Source organism: Mustelus asterias, unplaced genomic scaffold, assembly GCF_964213995.1.
Source record: "Mustelus asterias unplaced genomic scaffold, sMusAst1.hap1.1 HAP1_SCAFFOLD_178, whole genome shotgun sequence".
NCBI lineage: Eukaryota > Metazoa > Chordata > Chondrichthyes > Carcharhiniformes > Triakidae > Mustelus > Mustelus asterias.
The window spans coordinates 256,571-277,864 of record NW_027590179.1 but is presented as its reverse complement, the minus strand read 5'-3'; the positions used below and the strand labels follow the sequence as shown (position 1 = coordinate 277,864).

The window sequence follows — 21,294 nt, the reverse complement described above, 5'->3', positions numbered from 1 at the left end:
TTCTAAACTTGAGCATTTTGTGGGACCATTTCACCTCACTGTCAATTCCATGACCCAGCGAACTCAATCCGTGTTGTCATTGGCTGAAGGAAGCAATTATGTTCCATCCAAACAGGACATTTTGAAGGAGAAACGTGTCACAAGTGAAAAAGATCTGAGAGGAAAATAATGAGCAAAGGGACATGTGTGAAGTCAGTTTGAAAAACACAGTTCACCGGTTTCCGTGGGAGTCCAGTGGCTTGTGTTCAACACTCCCCCAGTGATGTCTGGTTTCAATTCCCGCTTTGGAAAAGAAGACTATTTGCTCTCAGCAAACCATTAATAATGATCTGATTTACTCTCTGATCGAAAGCAGATCTACTAGAATCAGCCGAGTGAGGTTTGCAAGTTTATATCAGAGCTGGAAGTTTCACATGTGCAACAGTTCAAGAACAAACACAGAAAGAGAAGGACAGTGATAGGGTGTATAGTACGAACGATTGAGAAGTTGTTGCAAGGTAAAATCTGTCTGGTAATTAGTCAGATTTTACTGTTTACATTGACACTGAATTATGAAACTTTTTCCCGCACTCTGCATTGAAAAGCATTTGGAAATATTTCTGTCCGGTTTCGAACCGTCGGAAGCGAAAGCGATAATTGCACTGGAGTGTTTGTATTATGTGGTCATTGGCTGAACACATCACTGGCGTTGAAACAGAAGGCGCCATTTTGCAGGAGAAAGCTGTTTGTGGCGAAAGTGGCGTGAAAATTAAAGTAACAAAAGCAGCGTGGATAAATTAAATTCTAAAACACACTGTAAGCTGCTGGCCTGGTGGTTAGAGTTTGACTCTTTCCCTGCTGTTTAGATTACTGGTCTGGAATTGAAGATTTATTGCTCACATCCAAACTGTGAGTTATTGCCTGGATGAAGATACAAAACATAATTTCGCCTCGTGTCCTTCAGTGCAGAACCTGAGCAAATTCAACAGGAGGTTCTCTTGTCATTTCTGGCAGGAAATTGGGAAGAGACGAGCTTAAGGACAGTTTAAATGATGCCGGCCCTTCACTGCAGCTCATTGTGTTTCTGACATGAGGTGATTTCTGTTTGTTCCGCAGTTCAGGTTTACCTGAATCAGAGAAGGAGCAGGCTCATGCTTCCTGATGGCCTTTCCAAGTATAATTGCTTTTAATGAATTTCAGTAACATTATCATTAAATAACATGATCGCGATGTATTTCGACGTGGTAGCGTGGCCGAGCGGTCTAAGGCGCTGGATTAAGGCTCCAGTCTCTGCGGAGGCGTGGGTTCGAATCCCACCGCTGCCAAAATAGATTTGAGTTTTGGTCTAACAGCTCAGATTGAACGCAGGAGTGCGTGCGGTGTCGTTTTCGTCATGAACAACGAGCAGGGACATTACCAACTTAAAACGTTGTTGGAGTAAAGCAGCGTGTGTTCAAGTGGCTCCTTTCGAGAGCACACACAGGCTGAATTTCTGACTGCCGAGTTGAACAACCTGATGAAGGAGCAGTGCTCCTGAAAGCTCGCAATTCCAAATAAAGCTTGTTGGACTTTAACCTGGTGAGAATTCTTACTGTACCCACTCCAGTCCAACGCCGGCATCTTTGCATCATGATATAAATAACAGAATTACAAACAGTGAGACTTTATTCCCTGCCCAGGAATTAAGGCGATGGACTTGAACTTTCGAAGTGAGGTTCAAATCCTATCATGTACACTTCCCATCATTCCTCGTTCTCACCAGATATTTTCAGAATTAACCTGGCTCTTGTGATAACCACCGAACTACAGAAACACGGTGATGACCTCAAGGCAAGCAGATCCGGTTTACTGGAGAAAGAACCACACTGGCTCCAGAAGCCCATCTTTTGCCCACAGCAATTGATGTTACATTGTCTCTGCTGATTTTTCCTGTCAAAATGAATAATGATACTTCCTACTGCATTAAAGTTTCGTAATAACGTGTTCGAGAAAAAGTATTCATGACGTGTAAAGCAAATCAACTGAACACCTGTAATTTGCGGCATTTGATCACTTTCCCCCACAAATGCTGCTGCCTCGAATTCAATGCCTCAGAACACACACCAACGCTTTTAACAGAGGTGATCCCTATCTGATCTGGTGCTGCAGGGAACGGAATTAATGGAGAAGGATTGGCTCACATGTCCCATGGAGTCTCCTCCGGAATTTGAGGAGATCATGACGAATCCCAGGAATCAACATCAATTTCCAAACGTATCCTGATGGCCCTTCATTCCCTTAGATTCCCTTAGATTCCAAAAACATCTCTCTCCATAGAAATCTTAAAAACCCGACAGTGCAGAAAGAGGCCATTCAGCCCACCGAATCTACACCGACCACAATCCCACCCAGGCTCTACCCCCACTATCCCTACATATTTACCCACTAATCCCTCGAACCTACGCATCCCAGGATACCAAGGGCAACTTGAGCTGGGTCAATCAACCTAACCCGCACATCTTTGGACTGTTGAAGGAAACCGAAGCTTCCGAAGGGAACCCATGTGGACACGAGGAGAATGCGCAAATATCACACAGACAGTAACCCAAGCCGGGAATCGAACCCAGGTCCCTGTGCTACCGTGCCGCTGCTGCTCAGATGTTCCAGCATTGTCTGTTTTTGTTTCAGATTCCAGCATCCGCAGTATTTTGCTTTTACCGCCACCCTTTCCATTCCCTTTGATTTTTTTTCCATCACAACTTTGTCAACTCTTACCCACGGCTCCCACCCTCACCCGCCCGCCCCCTCCCCCGCATCTCCCACACTTAAAGTATCAATCTCGCACTCTTTTCCTGTCTTCAGCCTCGATGACTGACCACACAGATTTGAAATGTTGGCTCTATTCTCTCTCCAGAGATGCCGTCATGCCTGTTGAGATTTTGGAGCATGTTAAGTTTTTCTTTCAAGTTCCAGAATCTGCAGTAATTTGCTGCTGACTGAAGGGGTCATTCGGGTTCGATCTAAACATGAGGTTTTTTTTTTCCCGACAAACCTTTCTCGAGTATTTGAAAAACGCTGCAATGTATCGGTCAGATTAAAACGTTTGCTTATATCTTCCCTGGTGGTCTAGTGGTTAGGATTTGGCGCTTTCACCGCCGCGGCCCGGGTTCGATTCCCGGTCAGGGAATGTTGATTTTATAGCTGCCGACCAGCACATGATTGAGGAGGGGCTAAAATTACCTCCTGATCGAAAACAGGAGTGATCATTGTTCCAGTTTGAGCTCCCTGGAGAAACAAAATAAACCCACTTGCACAATCCGGTCAATTGTCCCCGGCAACTTTTCATTACATTCCCCTTGCTGCTTCCTCCTGTCAAAATGAATAATAATGCATTCTGCTCCAACAATTTCACTGCAGCTCACCACATTCACAGATCATTCGTAACCCCTGCCTCTTCGATAGCTTCTTGTGGGAATTCTGCTGAACAACACTAGCTGATCACAGCTCTGCTGTGATATCAGAGATTTGTATCTCATGGGTCATCATTACTGTCTCCATTGCTTCATTCCAGGTCACTGTCGCAACAGACATAGTAAGCAGTTTAACAACACCAGGTTAAAGTCCAACAGGTTTATTTGGTAGCAAATGCCATAAGCTTTCGGAGCGCTGCTCCTTCGTCAGGAGCGTTCCTGACGAAGCAGCAGCGCTCCGAAAGCTTATGGTATTTGCTACCAAATAAACCTGTTGGACTTTAACCTGGTGTTGTGAGACTTCTCACTGTGTTCACCCCAGTCAAACGCCGGCATCTCCACATGGCTACAGACAATCACACAGTCATTCTACCTTCTGCAGCAAATGATATTCTCTTCCTTTGCTTTCAGATACTTTCCCCTCCAGAAACTGATTACACGCTCAGTAAAATGTTCTGTTTAGTTGACAGTTTATCATCAATTCTGGGCCTTGGCGGTGAAAGGATTGACTCTGAACGACTTGACCACCCGGCCTCCACCATCAGCAGCTAAATGTTGCCTTATCCATCACTCCTTGTTTCATTTAATCATCCGCCCTTGCTTTCTATCTCCGAACATCCGTTTTGTTCTTTTCACAGGCTGATTCATGGCGTTACCATCAGAAAATGTTGGAAATACTCGGCAGTTAATGATTCGTGGCAAATGCGTGATTATTTCTGAAAGCTGAATTACTCTAAAATTGAAAACATTTGGAAATGTTTCTGTAAAGATGAAATACTGCTGATGCTGGAACCTGAAACACACAAAAAGAATACTAGAAAATCTCAGCAGGTCTGGCAGCATCTGTGAAGAGAGAACAGAGCCAGTGTGTCGAATCAGGAAAGCTGATGAAGGGTCATCCAGATTTGAATCGTTGGTTTCCCCACAGATGCCGTCATTCTGCTGAGATTTTCCAACATTTTCTGTTCCTGTTTAATACGTTTCTGCCCAGGATTGAACCAGGAAACTTGCGTGTGTACGGCGAACGTGATAATTACCAGAAACGCTGCGGTGCAATGATGTAAGGAAACTGGCTCCACAAACACGTCAATTGCCCACAGCAATTTATATTTGCATTGTGTCGACTGGTACCTCCTGTTAAAATGTTTAACGATGCATTCTACTGCATGGAATTCACGTAATAACATGCACGACCTACCTTGTATTAAGTTGATCTTTCTCTTCACCCGAGCTAGTCCAAAGATGTGCGGGTTAGGTTGATTGGCCAGGTTAAAAATTGTCCCTTAGTGTCCCGAGATGCGTAGGTTAGAGGGATTAGCGGGTAAAATATGTGGGGGTAGGGCCTGGGTGGGATTGTGGTCGGTGTAGACTCGATGGGCCGAATGGCCTCCTTCTGCACTGTAGGGATTCTATGATTCTATGATTCTATGACTGAAACAGTAAATTCTGCAATCTTTCATTTCATAGAACATAGAACATAGAAAGCCACAGCACAAACAGGCCCTTCGGCCCACAAGTTGCGCCGATCATATCCCTACCTCTAGGCCTATCTATAGCCCTCAATCCCATTAAATCCCATGTACTCATCCAGAAGTCTCTTAAAAGACCCCAACGAGTTTGCCTCCACCACCACCGACGTCATCCGATTCCACTCACCCACCACCCTCTGAGTGAAAAACTTACCCCTGACATCTCCTCTGTACCTACCCCCCAGCACCTTAAACCTGTGTCCTCTCGTAGCAACCATTTCAGCCCTTGGAAATAGCCTCTGAGAGTCTACCCTACCCAGACCTCTCAACATCTTGTAAACCTCTATCAGGTCACCTCTCATCCTTCGTCTCTCCAGGGAGAAGAGACCAAGCTCCCTCAACCTATCCTCATAAGGCATGCCCCCCAATCCAGGCAACATCCTTGTAAATCTCCTCTGCACCCTTTCAATGGCTTCAACATCTTTCCTGTAATGAGGTGACCAGAACTGCGCGCAGTACTCCAAGTGGGGTCTAACCAGGGTCCTATAAAGCTGCAGCATTATCTCCCGACTCCTAAACTCAATCCCTCGATTAATGAAGGCCAGTACGCCGTACGCCTTCTTGACCGCATCCTCCACCTGCGAGGCCGATTTAAGAGTCCTATGGACCCGGACCCCAAGGTCCTTCTGATCCTCTACACTGCTAAGAATGGTACCCTTCATATTATACTGCTGCTTCATCCCATTGGATCTGCCAAAATGGATCACTACACACTTCTCTGGGTTGAAGTCCATCTGCCACTTCTCCGCCCAGTCTTGCATTCTATCTATGTCTCGCTGCAACTTCTGACATCCCTCCAAACTATCCACAACACCACCTACCTTGGTGTCGTCAGCAAACTTACCAACCCATCCCTCCACTTCCTCATCCAGGTCATTTATGAAAATGACAAACAGCAAGGGTCCCAGAACAGATCCCTGGGGCACTCCACTGGTCACTGACCTCCATGCAGAGAAAGACCCCTCCACAGCCACTCTCTGCCTTCTGCAGGCAAGCCAGTTCTGGATCCACAAGGCAACAGCCCCTTGGATCCCATGCCCTCTCACTTTCTCAAGAAGTCTTGCATGGGGGACCTTATCGAACGCCTTGCTGAAGTCCATATAGACCACATCCACCGCTCTTCCTTCGTCAATGTGTTTGGTCACATTTTCAAAGAACTCAACCAGGCTCGTAAGGCACGACCTGCCCTTGACAAAGCCGTGCTGACTACTTTTGATCATACTAAACTTCTCTAGATGATCATAAATCCTGTCTCTCAGGATCCTCTCCATCAACTTACCAACCACTGAGGTTTCCTTCTCGATGAAGATATGCTTTGTCTGTGTAGCGCGCAAGAAAAATACTTTTCACTGTATGCTAATGCATGTGACAATAAAAAATCAAATATACTCCATGAAGTTAATTAATTGAACATTCAGCAGTGATGGGCTTCGATCATACGCCTTAACCAATGCTATTACCCTGAATTCAGTGCCTGAGATTTCAATGCTGTCAGCAGAAGCCATTGGTACCGGATCTGGTATTGTTAGTGAACAGAATCGATGAAGTAGAACTGAGTCACATGTCCCATTGAGCTTCCTCCACGATTGATTCAAGGCAGATCCGCAACCTCAACCCCAATCTCCCAGCTTATCCCAATAGCCCTTCATCCCCTTAGATTCCAAAAACCACTCCAACTCAACCTTCAATGTCCTCATCGACTGAGGATCCACGCACCTCTGGCCGGCTGCAGAATTCTAAAGATCCACAAGTCTTTGAGAGAAGAAATGTCTCCTTATCTTAGTCATAAATGGTTGACACATGATCCAGAGAATGTAAGTCAAGGGTGCCTGACCGAGACAGTTGTCGTCACCTTAACCCACTTAACCCCACACAGTTACCAAGGCTAATCCATCAAACCAACACCAGCTGCACCGTGAGTGAGACAGGGAAAGCAGAAATCATCAATAGGCCAGTCGCGCTTTTACGGAGTGCATTTTTTCCAATAATTGGTGAAGAACAAATTAATATTTTGATTGATCCATATTCAGTTCACATTCAACAACGAACTACAATCGGGCAACTTTCCAGCAGTAAATTTCGATCATGTTCAATCCCGTTTCGAATCGGGGAGCCTACCCTATATGATATGAAGATGATAACCCCTACAATATAGAAACTCTGCTCATGACCATTGTGACCGGCCTAGAATATCAAACCGTGCAGTCTGATTGCAATTTAGAACCTTGTTCTCTCGAATTCCAATTCGGCTGAAAACCTTAGCCACGCGGCATATTCATTGATCTACCGTACGATTCAGAAAATAACAATTGCTCCGATTTTTGTCCTTTTTCTAGAACTGCAGTTGCACAATATTATTCAAGACATGGCGAAGTGTAAATGTCCTATGGCTGTGAGGTAATGCAATGCCTTAATATTTAACAAAAACAGTTTGAAATGAGTCATTTGTTTTGAAAATATTTTGCCGCTTTGCAAACGCAATAATCGCTATAATTCCGAAACAGCTAACGCATGGAAGTGTTTAGATTTTTATGTGTCCACAGATGCTGCCAAACCTGCAAAGAATGTTTACCATTTGCTGTTTATATTATCAATAGAGGTTTTACCACGATATAAAATACACAGAAAGTCGGTAATGATCAGAGGAGTGACGATGGACTTAAACTTTTAAAGAACGTGCGTTTAAACCTGCAAAACGCTGAGGTGGAACGAAGATAGTTTGAAGCGATGAACATCTGCTGTGTGTTACCTCATAAGTTTCATGGGATTAGCAGTGATGAGATTGGTCGGTTTTGGAAATTGCAAGATACACAATAGGTAGGACCTCACTGTCGATTCCTCGTTCCAGTCTGCAACAATTAGTGTTTCATTGGCTGAAGGAGTCATTCGTGTTCTTTCTGGATATGACTTTTGTCCAACAAATATTTCTTGTGTATTTAAAAAAATGCTGGAGTGGAAAAGTCAGGCTAAACGTTACGTTGTCATCTTCCCTGATGGTCTAATGGTTAGGATTCGGCGCTGCCATCGCCGCGACGCGCATTCGATCCCCGGTCAGGGAATCAAAATGTATTCAACGCGTTCACCGTATGAATTAAGAGGAGCTGCAATTACTTCCTGATTGGAAACAGGAGTAATAGTTGACCCAGTTTGAACTGCGGCGAGAAACAAATCGCTCATTTTCACAATCTTGTCAATTGCCCCCAGCAGCTTATTGCCTCTGCTGGTTCCTCCTGTCAAAATGAATAACATTCATTCTGCTGCATTAAATCTGAGCTACTTACAAATTTCTCGTCAGAAATGGAATAAAACTGCATTCCTTGTACAAAGGCAACAAAATCAGCATCAACACTTAAATTTCTCACGTTTGAAACCTCATTGGAGTATCGATACATAAACAATTCATCCAGAGACTCATGTGGCAGAGGATTCCACAGGTTCACTACCCTCAGAGTAAAGATATTTCACCACATCGCAGACCGAAGTGGCTCACCCGTATCCTGCCACTGTGAACACTTGTTCCAGAACCGTCCCCCCACGTCGCCATGGCAAACCATACCCCTGTGTCGAGTCTCTAAAGCCCTGTCAAAATTGTGTAAGTTTCAGAGAGATCCCCTCTCATTCTTTAATTTATTTATTAGTCACAAGTCCAGCTTACGTTAACACTGCAGCGAAGCTAACCGAGTCGTCACAGTTCGTGTCAATGCACTTAACCAGTACGTGCGAGAAAGCCTCAGCACTCAGAGAAAACCCACGCAGACACGGGGAGAACACACACAGACAGTGGCTCATGCTGGGAATCGAACCGGGGTACGGCAAGTTATGTGAAAGTAGCGCTAATCACTAACCTTCCTTCTATTCTCCAGAACTGCTCGCAAGCGATTTGGAATGAGACCAGCTCTCTCACTGAACACACTTCAGGCTGGGGTGGACAGATTCCTGATTGAACCGGGAATGAAGTGGAGTGGGCGGTAAAATTAAATTGAAACCCAGGATTAATCATGAGTTAAAGTTTCGCGTTCAGTTATTAAGTTTAATAGTATTTGAAATATATAAATTACTACAAATATGTTTGAGATAAATATTTACGAAATTAATAATGTCGATAACACTGGTTATCAGCAGAGCTGGAAGCACATGAGAAATACTGTCATTGACGCCCATGGACGAAATGATAAAGAAAAGCTGTGTAACAATAAAAGCTGGTGGCGGAGGGGGCGGGGCGGGGGGGGGGGCGGTGTGGGGGCGGAAAATACAGCGACAGTTCGGTCTCTGGATGGTCTCGAATCACCAGTCTTTCGATTAGTAACCAAGTTCGCTGACTGATCGCGCCAGAGAGGATGACATGGCTGTCGCTATGCGTGACATGCTAAATCAGGCTGGAAGCGTTTTCTCTGCAAATTTGACGCCAGTTCTATTTGCACCAAACCTGATATAGGAAGACCACATGATGATATAGTTGACAAATCTAAACAAGTTCCTTGGACTACTTTACCTCCACAGTGTTGTTTTGATGCAGTGGTTAAATCCTTCTGCCAAAAATGGGAAAAAGGGCCGTTTGATAGAGCAGATACGGACAAACTACTTCCATTGACTTGAGTCCGGAAACAGAGGACTGGGATTGAAGATCATTAAAGACAGAGAGACTTGCATTTATATAGAGCCTCTTCCTACCAGCGGACGTCACAAAGAACTTTCCAACCACTGAAGGACTGTCATAATTGAAAAAAGAAATCGAGTTAAATACTGAAGAGGACATCACGAATTGAACAAGGAACCTCTAGATATGCAGTCAAATGCTCGACAACTGAGCGTCAAGCCTCCGCCTTTGTCGTTCCTCAAGCGCCTGTCACGCTCACTGTCTATATTTACGTTTGCTCCTGCGTGCGTCACTGTGGTTATGTACCCGGAGGGTGTGAACACATTTTTAGCATCAAAACCTCTGTTCACTTACTGTATAAATCTTCACGGTAAATGGTACAAAACATAACAAAAGTTTTGAAGTTGTAAGAGGAACTGACACTTTCTGTTTCTTTTTGAGTGGAGACATTTTTGACTCAGTTCCCGTATGTTCCATAGCGGAAGCTGACTAAAATTTCACTGATCAACATTTAAAAGGACATTGGTTTACTTGGTGCGATGGTGGGTTACAATTCTATATCTAGAACGACTGCATCAATTTCGATCAGTTACTGAGAATGGCATTAGGTTTGATAGTATGTGCAGGGCTGATATAACTTGTCTAATTTTATTTGAATTCGACATTGCTAAATCTAATCCTATCATAGCGTCCCTGCAGTGAAGAATCAGGACATGCGGCCCATCAATTTTGAACCAACTCTTTGATATATCATCTTACCCAGTTCTAAATGATCAGCCCCACATCCTGAGACTGTGCCCCTTTTTCTAGATTCCCTGACGAGCGGAAACAATCTCATGTCTTTCGTCTGACTCCAGAGAATTATAACACAATTTACTCAGCATTTCATGAATTTCAACATGGGGAACACGACAAGCCCCCTTTGTTCTACAGAACCTCCTAGTTTCATACCATTCGTTGAATACTTCGTTGTCAAATTACTCCTAAATTTTATCACCACACTCTTTTCAGGGTTAAATTCCATCTGCAACTTACCGGCCCATTTGAACATTCCATCCATATCCTCTTGTCGTCAAAGAGACTCAACCTCAGTGTTAACCACTCGCCAAATGAAAGTGGTCATCTTTCAATCTGTATTCTCTGACAACGCTGGCAGTTTTAGACTTCACAGTCAACTGATGGGACGAGTGGAATGTGCAGGAAACGTTTTGATTGCAATTTATTGAAGGACTGAATGTGGATTTTTCTCTCTCCCTTTGGCTCTCCACAATCTGGCCGATGAAAAACAGAATGAGAGAGAGGCGGAGAAGATAGGAGTATGAGGACGATGTTGATGTGGGGCGGTTTATTAAGAGAGGCAAAGGTTCTGTAGTTCTCTACAGAGTTGGAGTGGGGAGAGGTGACTGATAGAAGTTGGAGCTCAATTGCTGATGCTGAATGTACATACAGCACTAGTCCAGGCGTGAGGAGGTTTAGTGGTTGTGCAGGGAGAACCTAGCCAACCATCTCCAAAAGGAAACCCACCGATTCCTGTTAATCATCTGGAAAATCTGAACTGGACCGCCTCGACTGCAATTATATTTCCCATAAAATAACGAGAGGCAGGAGTATACACATTATTTCTAAGATGGGTTCTCCATCAACAGTGCTGCAACCGTCAAAGCCTCGGGTCACTTGTTAGAGTGTGGTATTAAAAGGAGCTACTCGCTCCATTTGTCACAGTTGTGTCCAGCGCCACACGATCAGCTGAATGACCACTGTTCGCACCATCGATTTTCTACTGTTCTATTTTTCACCAGAGGGTACTTATAAAATTATATCGGGTATATTTCAGATTAAATAATATTTTATTGCCAGTTTTACAAAAACTCTGGACTGATACTTTCTTTTTCAATCTACCAATCAAAAGTAATCGAAGGCTTTGAATATTACCAGGATAAGTTAGTTGAAATTCCAAGACTTTTCGAGAATGCAACAGTTGAAGATCGAAGGAATAGCTTCCACACAGACTGCAGGGAACATGGCATAAGGAAGAAGATGAAAGTTTGAATGAATAATACAGGGCACATCCTCACTTATCTCCAAAGATACCAGAAATTTTACATGTGTTTCCGAAAGTAGTTTGGACACGTGATTTACCCCAATCTCGGAGTAATCTCCATAAAATATTATCTGTGAACAACTTGAGGGTAAATGTCTGTCTTATTGATTTTAAACTGTTTCTTGCTGAATAGCAGCAGTGCGATGTTTCCAATCATCCTGCTTCTGACACCTCTCTTGCATGAACAGAAGAATCCCGAATCTGCACTAATTTCATGATTACAATTTCATTCAAATTCTGAAATTGGAGGCTGACATTATGTGATAGAAATATTCGTAACTCCTTTAATTCACTTCAGTTCAGTACATAGTGTTAATCAATATTCATATTTTTTCACCAAACTGCTGGACAAATCTGTTTGCCTTCAGTCAGTTCCTATACTATGAGTGCAAAAGACTTTCAATAAACATATATTTTGCAATAAAAGCCGAAGTAATCATGTTTGTTCATTGATCGTGATTAATGTCATTCCGCACATCATTTAATTGTTTCACCAGGGACTTTCCTCACTTGGTAAATATAGAATGTTTTCATTGTGCGCATCAGTGTTAAAAGTGAGAGTGGTCTCCAGTACAACCAGTGATCATTGAATCTCAGAGTCACTAAACCATGTTCTGGATTATTCCACTTGAGCTTCGTGTTGCTTGGGTACTTCACGATATCCAAAGGATTTACTACCCACTCCTCGCTGCAGTTGGTGTAGCTGGTGAGTTAAATTTCACTCTGTTGATTGCACTTGTCCATGGGACCCAATTAATAATTTTATAATGTGCAAACTTCATGTTGCATATGTGCTAATGCAATTGGAAAATTTCTCTATCTTCCCAGCAGACATTTTCCCTACTCTTGCCTGGTGGTTGCTCTCTATTTCCCAATCTCCCCCCTCCCCACTACCAACCCCCTCTCCTCACTCCCCCCACTCCCACCACACCTTCACCGGCCACTTCCACTATTCCTGCCTTAATATCTACAGGGTCCTGCCTCAGTAAAATAAAATATATAATTTCCAGTTTTGTGATTTACAGCCAATTCCAAATCAACTTATGCAATATCTTCAGATGCACAGTCTGCAGCACAGTCACAGCAGAGTGACCCAGACCAGGAACTTTTCGTCCAAACCCATTGGCACCATTGTGTCTCCCAAATACAAATAAAGAGAAGGCAGGGAATTGGAGATCTGCTCTGTTGGTAAATTTAGTTTCTTGATACCTCAGTGCGATGCTTTCTTACTGTGAACCCAGTCTCAGCAGAACAGGTGAATCCATGTTTTTCTGAGGCTGGACTCTGTAAAACAAAATCCTGCAGCTGTTCCCCAGAAACCTGCCAGATTACTGCTCCTGTTCTCAGTCTGAAATATGAGTTAATTGTCTCTCTCTTCCCTGCAGTGAACTTATTTACGATTCTTATCCTGTCTCGAGGAAGGTGTGGACTTTCCAAATGTGTCTCACGTTACCTAATTTCCATGTCAGTGGCGGATCTACTCGTCGTCATCATCGACCTCGTATTGAGGCAAATTCCCATCAGTTTCAGAGATCAATTTGTCTTCATGTATCATGTTAAAGTGTGCAATATCCATGCCGTCCTGCTTTACGCAGTCACTGACTGTTCTGTCTGGTTCACTGTCACTTTTACCTTTGATCGATTCGTGGCCATTACTTGTCAGAAGCTGAAAATAAAATACTGCACTGAGGAAACGGCAACTGTGGTTCTAGGAACAGTGAGTGTGCTATTCACTGTAAAAAACACTTTCTGGTACTTTATGTGTGAGAATAGCTATTGGCTTTCCAATACTCCCTATTTCTGTTCTGTAGATTTTGATGTCGCCTCCTCACCAGCATGGGCAGCAGCTGAAAGTCTCCACTATATTTTAACCCCGACTATTCCTTTTTTGTTGGTTGTGCTGTTCAACGTTTTAACCGTTAAATACATTGTAGTGTTGAGTAAAGTCCGCAGGAAACTTCGGACCCACAAGAATGGGGAAAGTCCAAGTGACCCAGAGATAGAGAAAAGAAGAAAATCTATCATCATACTGTTTGCAATATCGGGAAATTTTCTCCTGTTATGGTCGGTGTTCCTCTTCTATTGTTTTTATGAACGACTGTACATGTTTAAATTAGTTCTGTCGCGTTTACCACATTTTCTTCAGGAATTAGGATTTATGCTCCAACTCCTGAGTTGCTGCACCAACACATGCATCTATGCAGTGACACAGACACAGTTCAGAGAGGATCTGAAAAATGTGGTGATGTTTCCAGTAACTGGAATTTTGAAATTCATTAAACAGTAATAAGCTATTCTATCACCACAACGTATTTATCTGATGTTTTGCACAGAAACTCATCGCAATTAGAAACACAGTGATGTCGATTTTGCTTTATTCATCCCGATAAATCCATGAACAACAATTGTAGAAATTCAAAAGGAAACGACTTCAGATCCAAAGCTGTCTGGATTTGAATCAGTTAAAATCAGCGATTTAACATGGGCTGGACACACTGAGTTCCAGAATAAAATATTCGCCTGTCAAGTTCGGGAGGAGGTTACTGACCTTAGCATTTTACATCAACACTCATCCCACAACGAAAATATCTGCCAGCACCACCCCTACCAACCTCACGGTACCGGCCCCACCACCCGATCTCTCACATCACACGTCCCCCTGCGCACCCCCCCCCCCCCCCCCGCCCCGCCGCCACCCCCAACCCCGTTCGGGAAATATTCACTATTGTATCTCGTGATGGTGAATTGAAGAAGTGGATGTGAGATTAATGAAGGCTGGTATTGGGGAAGAGGAAGTGAAGGGAGGGGTGGTGGGCGTTGCGAGTCATTTGTCGTGTGCTGAGACGACAATGTCCATAAAATATTAGCCCGAAACATCCATACAGTTGAAATCAGAGTCATGTTGCAGCTGCGACGACATTTAATAAAATCCAGTGCCAGCATTCGACAGCGCACTTGATTCAATTCACTGAGAACTCAAATAACTGCACAGCAAATCATTCCAATGCGCCCATGAATTTTGCAGTGTGTGTTATAGGTCAGAGTGACGTAAGGCCTCAAATGTGCCGGAGTGTAATCTTCAAATAAGCAAACACATTTTAATATAGATGGAACAGAATACAGGCAGGGTTGTGAAGGGTCTCTGGAACACATGAGAACTCAATAATGGAAAATTCAGAGAAAATTAGATTTGTGTCCAATTATAATGAAATAATACTTAATAAAATCTGGATTTAAAAAGCAGCCAGCTCTTCAAAAAAAATTAAAGTGAATGTAAAGAAATAATTAGCAGTTAAGAGACACATTTATTCGCGAGTGGATGAATATAAATCAAGTATTAAATTCCCTATCCTTGGGCCAGATTTCCTTGTGGATATTATTGAGAGGGATGCGGATGCCGTTGCTTTGCTAATTGTTTCCTTTTTGGGGAAGCAAGGTATTAAATTTATATTGAAAATCACCTCAAAACTGTTTATTTATCTTGAGCTTACAAATGATACAATGCCACCATCTGCTGACAACCCACAACTGCTGCAGACGCTGGTCTTTGTGAGTCTCAGAAAAGTTCAGTAACTCGAGACTGCATTTTTGATTTGATTTATCATTGTCACATGTATTAACATACAGTGAAAAGTGTTGTTTCTTGCATGCTATCCGAATAAACATATTGTACCTAAAGAAGGAAAGGAGAAAGTACAGCATGTATGGCTACGGTCATAGGTAGGATGGAGAGAAAGATCAACTTTGGTCCATTCAACACTCTGATGGCAACATGGAAGAAGCTGTTCTTAAGTCTGTTAGTACGTGGCCTCAGGCTTTTGTATCTTTTTCCCAACAGAAGGTGGAAGAGAGAATGTCGGGATGCGTGTGGCCCTTAATTATGCTGGCTGCTTTTCCGCGACAGCGAGAAGAGTAGACAGTCCCAACGGATGACAGGCTAGTTTGGCGTCATGGACACTTTATAGTTTCCTGCAGGCTTGGAGAGAGTAGGAGCCGTACATAGCTGTGATACATTCAGAAATAATGCTTTCTATGTTGCATGTGCAAAAGTTGTTTAGAGTCATAGCTGACACGACACATTTCCTTAGCCTCCTGAGAAAGTAGAGGACCAGTTCCTGAAATGTGAAGATTGAACAATATTTTCTGGGATTGAAGTTTACAGCAGGAGCTCAGAGGGCGTATTCGCCCTTTTTATAAGCAGACACTGTACATGTACTCTGTTCCTCATGACCCATTGGAAGATATTGCCTTGAGATAGAAGGTGGAATTATTTCAGGCTGCGATGTATACATTTGAAACAGTTATCAGATATAAATCACACTCAGAATGGGAGTAAGTAAACTTTGCTGCCCTCTGTAATTCCTCTGCCAGACATTGTCAATGTTTCAGCTTAGCGGAACACCCAAAATACAGAGATATTAATAGGGGCACACACACACACACACATAGAAATTTAGGGGCACACACAAGTATATGGGCACACACACATGCACAGAGATACATGGGCATACACACAGAGACAGACAGTTGCAGGGGTGTGCGCGCACACACACACACACACAGGTCCTGCTAAAAAGGTTTTCACAATAACTTCATTGCAGTGTTAATGTAAGCCTATTTGTTACACTAAAACATACATTTTAATGATTCCATTATAATTGCGCAAATTTCTCAGAATTATTCTTCGAAAATTGAAGACGCAATCATTTTAAGGACAGATTCATTTATATATATATTTTTTATATATGTGTGTATATATTAAGATATATATATACACACACACACATATCCGTTATTCACATTCTGTCCGTGCTCTTTCAGAAAGAAAGAGTTAAACAAACTATGGCCATATCGTGATACAGGATAAACACTTGAGTTGGAATCTAAATGCTAAACTTCTATTCTTGCCCCAATTTGACCTACCATTTATAGAGTCGTAGAGTCATTATTCCATGACCTCAACAAGTTTCACACCTACTTATCAGGGGAGGTATAGGGTTTTTTTCAGAGGCTATGCACGGAGCTGAACCTTTGCTAATACAAAGACTCACGCACTTTCCTGGTGAAAGACTATTCTCTATTCACGAACACATGCCAGGAGAGAAGGGCTGTGCAGTCCAACTCTTCTCTGAAGTGGCAATTCAATTATACAAATTTTAAAAGTAATTTTACGCGCCTCCTGATTCATCATGAGCGAATCATCTTTCGAACAGGTCAATCATTATTAGTAAATGTAATGTACCTTGGCCAATTGCAGATATTCTCTGACAGCATGGATACAATACGTTCTCGCGGTTTTTGCCTGATATTCCTACGGCCAACTGTCTTGGCTTTTATCTGGCCTATTTTTTAAGCTGTCTGGAACCACTAGTTTGTCCTTGCTCAATCAATGTCTCTTTCACTGAGCTGTCTGGTACCCATGCTGACAAGAGCTATGCTTTGATGTGTGTATTGTTATAACGACGGTGGTTGACTTTACTGGCCTACTGTCCATGAAACGTTAGACCCCTGTGGGAGTAGCCAAGATGTATACATGTTCAATAATACACTTTCAAAAATAGTGTATTATTGAACATGTATACATCTTGGCTAATGTTTAAATTTTCTAACTGTCGTTATATATCTTTCTATGCTGAGAGCACATCTGTAAAATATATATAAGGCAGTCTGGCATTCTTATCCTAAGGTAATCCATTCTGTTCTCAGAGTCTTTATGAGTATTTTAAATCCCAAAGTTTTTTGAGCTCCTTTAACGGGAGGGTTTGGTGTTGCCTCTTGTGAAACAGGTGGGCCATTCGCTAACACAGGTCAACACAGAGGCTAAATGATATTACAATTGTTTCTGGAACTGTGAACTTCCAGGATGGACAGGTTGGTTGAAGTGATTCTGATTCAAAGGTGAAATTTGTTTCTGTTAAACCAACTCAATCTCACAGAGACATTGACACTCACTCAAGCACAAGCATGTCCTCACAAGCGCACGCTGTCATATTCAAACACTCTCTCACATGCACATGCTGTCATACACACTCTCTCATACACATCTCATAAACCACGCACACATGCATCCACGCACACACCTACACACACATCTATACACACACACACACACGCCATTAACGAAACAGAAGCATAGACTCACACACAGGGATGCAGACAGTGAGAAACTGAAAACCTCACCGATAGAGGGACACACACACAGATACAGGGGCACACTCAGATGCAGGGTACACAGATATACGCGCAGATATAGGGGCACAGACACACATATGGGGCACACACGCATAGATATAGGAGCACAGGCACTGATACAGACACACACACAGATACAGGGACACACACAGATGCAGGGACATGAACAGATGCAGGGATACAGACACTGATAAAGCGGCACACGCACGCTGACACAGAGGCACAGTCACAGATACATTACACACACAGATACGGGAACAGGCACACACGCAGGCACAAACGCACACACTCAGCCACCCACCCACACACACACACACACACACACACACAGGCATACACATGCACACAGACATAGTGGTACACAGAGATACAGCACAGTGATATGACCACAGATGCTGCCAAACTTGCTGAGAATTTCCATCATCTACAGTTTTTAATATGGCTTTATAACAACGTAAAAGAAACAACAAGTCGGCAATGATCAGTATAATCAGGACAAATTTAAACATTGACCAGAATGGCATTTTTACATTGCAAAATTCTGAATTGGAACGTAAGGAGTTTAAGCTAAATGTGTGTAAGTTGCTTTGTGTTTCTATTTTGTGTTGTCTTGTATGTTTCACAGGAACCACGGGGATGAGGTTGGTGGATTTTTGAAATTGAAAGATATACGTGAGCATTTTTGTGGGACCATTGCCCTCTTTTTAGGTCAAACCAAATAAACAAACTCAAATTAAATCAGGACAAAGTAAAAGGGGCAGCTCCCCAAAAAGGAGGGGGAACAGCCCGAACAGAAATCAAAATACAAAGGAAACTTAAAAACATCAAGTTAAAATGTGATTGTTAGGGTCAATAATGCACCCCAACCCCTGCGGTGCCCAGCGGGCGCGGAAAGCGTCAACCGCGCCCGTGGACACCGCATGCTCCCTCTCCAGGGACACCTGGCCGCGAACATAGCCGCGGTAGAGGGGAAGACAGTCAGGATGGACGGCCCCCTCGATCGCCCGCTGCCTGGACCGGTAAATGGCGCGTTTCGCCAGGCCCAGGAGCAGGTTCACGAGGAGGTCGCCATCCCGACCCTCCCCTCTCCACACCGGGTGTCCGTAGATCAGGAGCGTGGGACTGAAGTGCAAACAAAACATCAATAAAAGGTTCTTCAGGAAAACATAAAGGGAGTGCAGCCTAAGACACACAACATAGACATGGTCCACGGACTCCACAAGGCCGCAGAAAGGGCAGTCTTCGGAGCCCGTGAACTAGTGAATCCTACGGTTGTGCGGAACTGCTGCATACATCACCCTCCACCCCAGGTCCCCGACGTAATTGGGGGAGATCCCTCCGTAGAGGGACCTCCAGCGGGGACCTCTGCTGCCCGGCAGCAACAAAGCCCGCCAAGGTGTATCCGGGCGACAGGCGAGGAGGCAGTAGTGGAAGGTGTGCAGCAGCAGCCCGCACAGGAAACGCCTCCGCGCGGTAGAAAAAGGCACGGAGGGCATTTCCGCGAGGCGGCTCAGGCTGTGGGGCACCTCACCCAGGGGAGGGGGCTGAGGCTTTGGGCCAATGTGGAATTCCGCCCGAACAGGGGAACGCTCGGGCGGGATCCCACCGCACGCCTGCGCCGTCTCAAGTTTGCGTGCAGTTTCGGGGCCGAGCACGACCGTCCTAAGGTCGAGGATGGCTTTGGCCGCACGCCGGACGGACGTCCCCGCGCGCTCAGCCAGCACGCGGGGACTCATCCAGCCCGCTCCTCCGCCATCGAGCACGTCCCCGATTCTGGTCACCCCGGCGTCCACAGCCCCCCTCTCCGCCAGCCACCTGAAGTTATACGGCTGGAGGAGCGGATTCCTGAGCAGCGGCTCTCGCACGAGAGCCGCTACTCCTGACGGGGGAGAGCTGCGTCGCGAGGCGACCTTGTTCCAGACAGTGAGGAGGTCCTGGTAAAAGACGGGCAACTCCTGCAGGGTGGTCGAAGCACGCCCCAGTTCGATATGCAGGAGCTGCACGTCATAATTGAGGCCGTGCCACTGGCGGAAGAAATACGTCGCCATGGCACACCACTGTGGAGGGGGCTCAACGTAAAGGTACCTCTGCAGGGCCTGGAGGCGGAAGGTCGCTATCTGAGTGCGGAGGCACACCAGACCTTGTCCGCCCTCCTCAAGCGGGAGATACAGGACCGCAGCAGGGACCCAGTGCAGTCGATTGCCCCAAAAGAACCGCACGAGGGTTCTCTGGATATCGGTGACAAAGCCAGGGGGAGGGGTCAAAGGGACCAGCCGGTACCACAGCATGGAGGCGACCAGCTGGTTTATGACGCGAGCTCGCGCCCCGTAGGACAGCACTCGGAGCAGTCCTGTCCAGCGACTCAGGCGGGCGGAGACTTTGGCCTCCAGCTCCCGCCAGTTCGCCGGCCAGGATTCCTCGGCTGGGCAGAGATGGGCCCCCAAGTAGAGGAGGTTGGTCCTGCTCCAGGTGAAAGGCCTGAGCTCCTCCGGAAGGGGGTCCGTCTCCCAAGGACCGACAAGGAGTCCGGAGCACTTGGCCCAGTTGATCCTGGCGGAGGACGCGGCGGAGTACACCGCCTGGCATTCTCGCATCCTCCGCAGGTCAGCCGGGTCCGTGAACATGAGGAGCACGTCGTCGGCGTAAGCTGACAGGACCACCCCTACGTCCGGTCCGCGCAGGACCAAACCTGACAACCTCCTCCGCAAGAGGCGCAGGAATGGCTCCACGCATACGGAATACAGTTGGCCGGACAAGGGGCAGCCCTGCCGTACTCCTCTCCCGAAGCGAAGGGGCGCCGTCAGGGACCCGTTAACCTTAATCAGACACTCTGCGGCAGAGTACAGTAATCGGATCTGGGCGACAAAATGCGTCCCGAACCCGAATGCCCGCAGAGTCCCAAGTAAATACTCGTGCTCCACCCTGTCGAACGCCTTCTCCTGATCTAATGACAAGAAGGCGCTCGACAGACCAGCCCTCTGGGTGTGATGGATTAGGTCCCGGACCAGGTGGAGATTGTCATGTATGCAACGGCCCGGGACCGTGTAGGACTGGTCAGGGTGGATCAAGTGGTCCAGCACGGATCCAAGGCGTGAAGCCATAGCCCTGGCAAAGATTTTATAATCCGTGCTGAGGAGGGAGACCGGGCGCCAGTTCTTGAGCAGGTGGAGATCCCCCTTTTTGGGCAGCAGGGCAATGACGGCCCTGCGCCACGAAAGGGGCATCTCCCCGGTAGCGACGCTCTCCCCCAGGACCCCCGCGTAGTCGCTCCCCAGGACGTCCCAGAACGCCCTGAAGAACTCTACAGTCAGCCCGTCCAGCCCAGGGGCCTTGCCCCGGCTGAGCCCATTTAGGGCGCCGGTCAGCTCGGCCATGGTGGTAGGGGCCTCGAGCCTGCCGACGCCCTCCGGGCTGACCTGTGGCAGGTCCTCCCACAGAAGTCTGCGG

General features: G+C 45.4%; 1 protein-coding gene and 2 non-coding genes across 3 annotated transcripts in view; 2 read left to right on the top strand and 1 right to left on the bottom strand.

Annotated features, from left to right (window-relative positions):
- The window catches only part of LOC144485255 (uncharacterized), a 182,814-nt gene that overhangs the window by 29,320 nt on the left and 132,200 nt on the right, over positions 1-21,294 (bottom strand).
- trnal-aag (transfer RNA leucine (anticodon AAG)) lies at positions 1,223-1,304 on the top strand. Its single transcript has one exon. It is a non-coding gene; the product is annotated as a tRNA-Leu (tRNA).
- Positions 3,074-3,145, top strand: trnae-uuc (transfer RNA glutamic acid (anticodon UUC)). Its single transcript has one exon. It is a non-coding gene; the product is annotated as a tRNA-Glu (tRNA).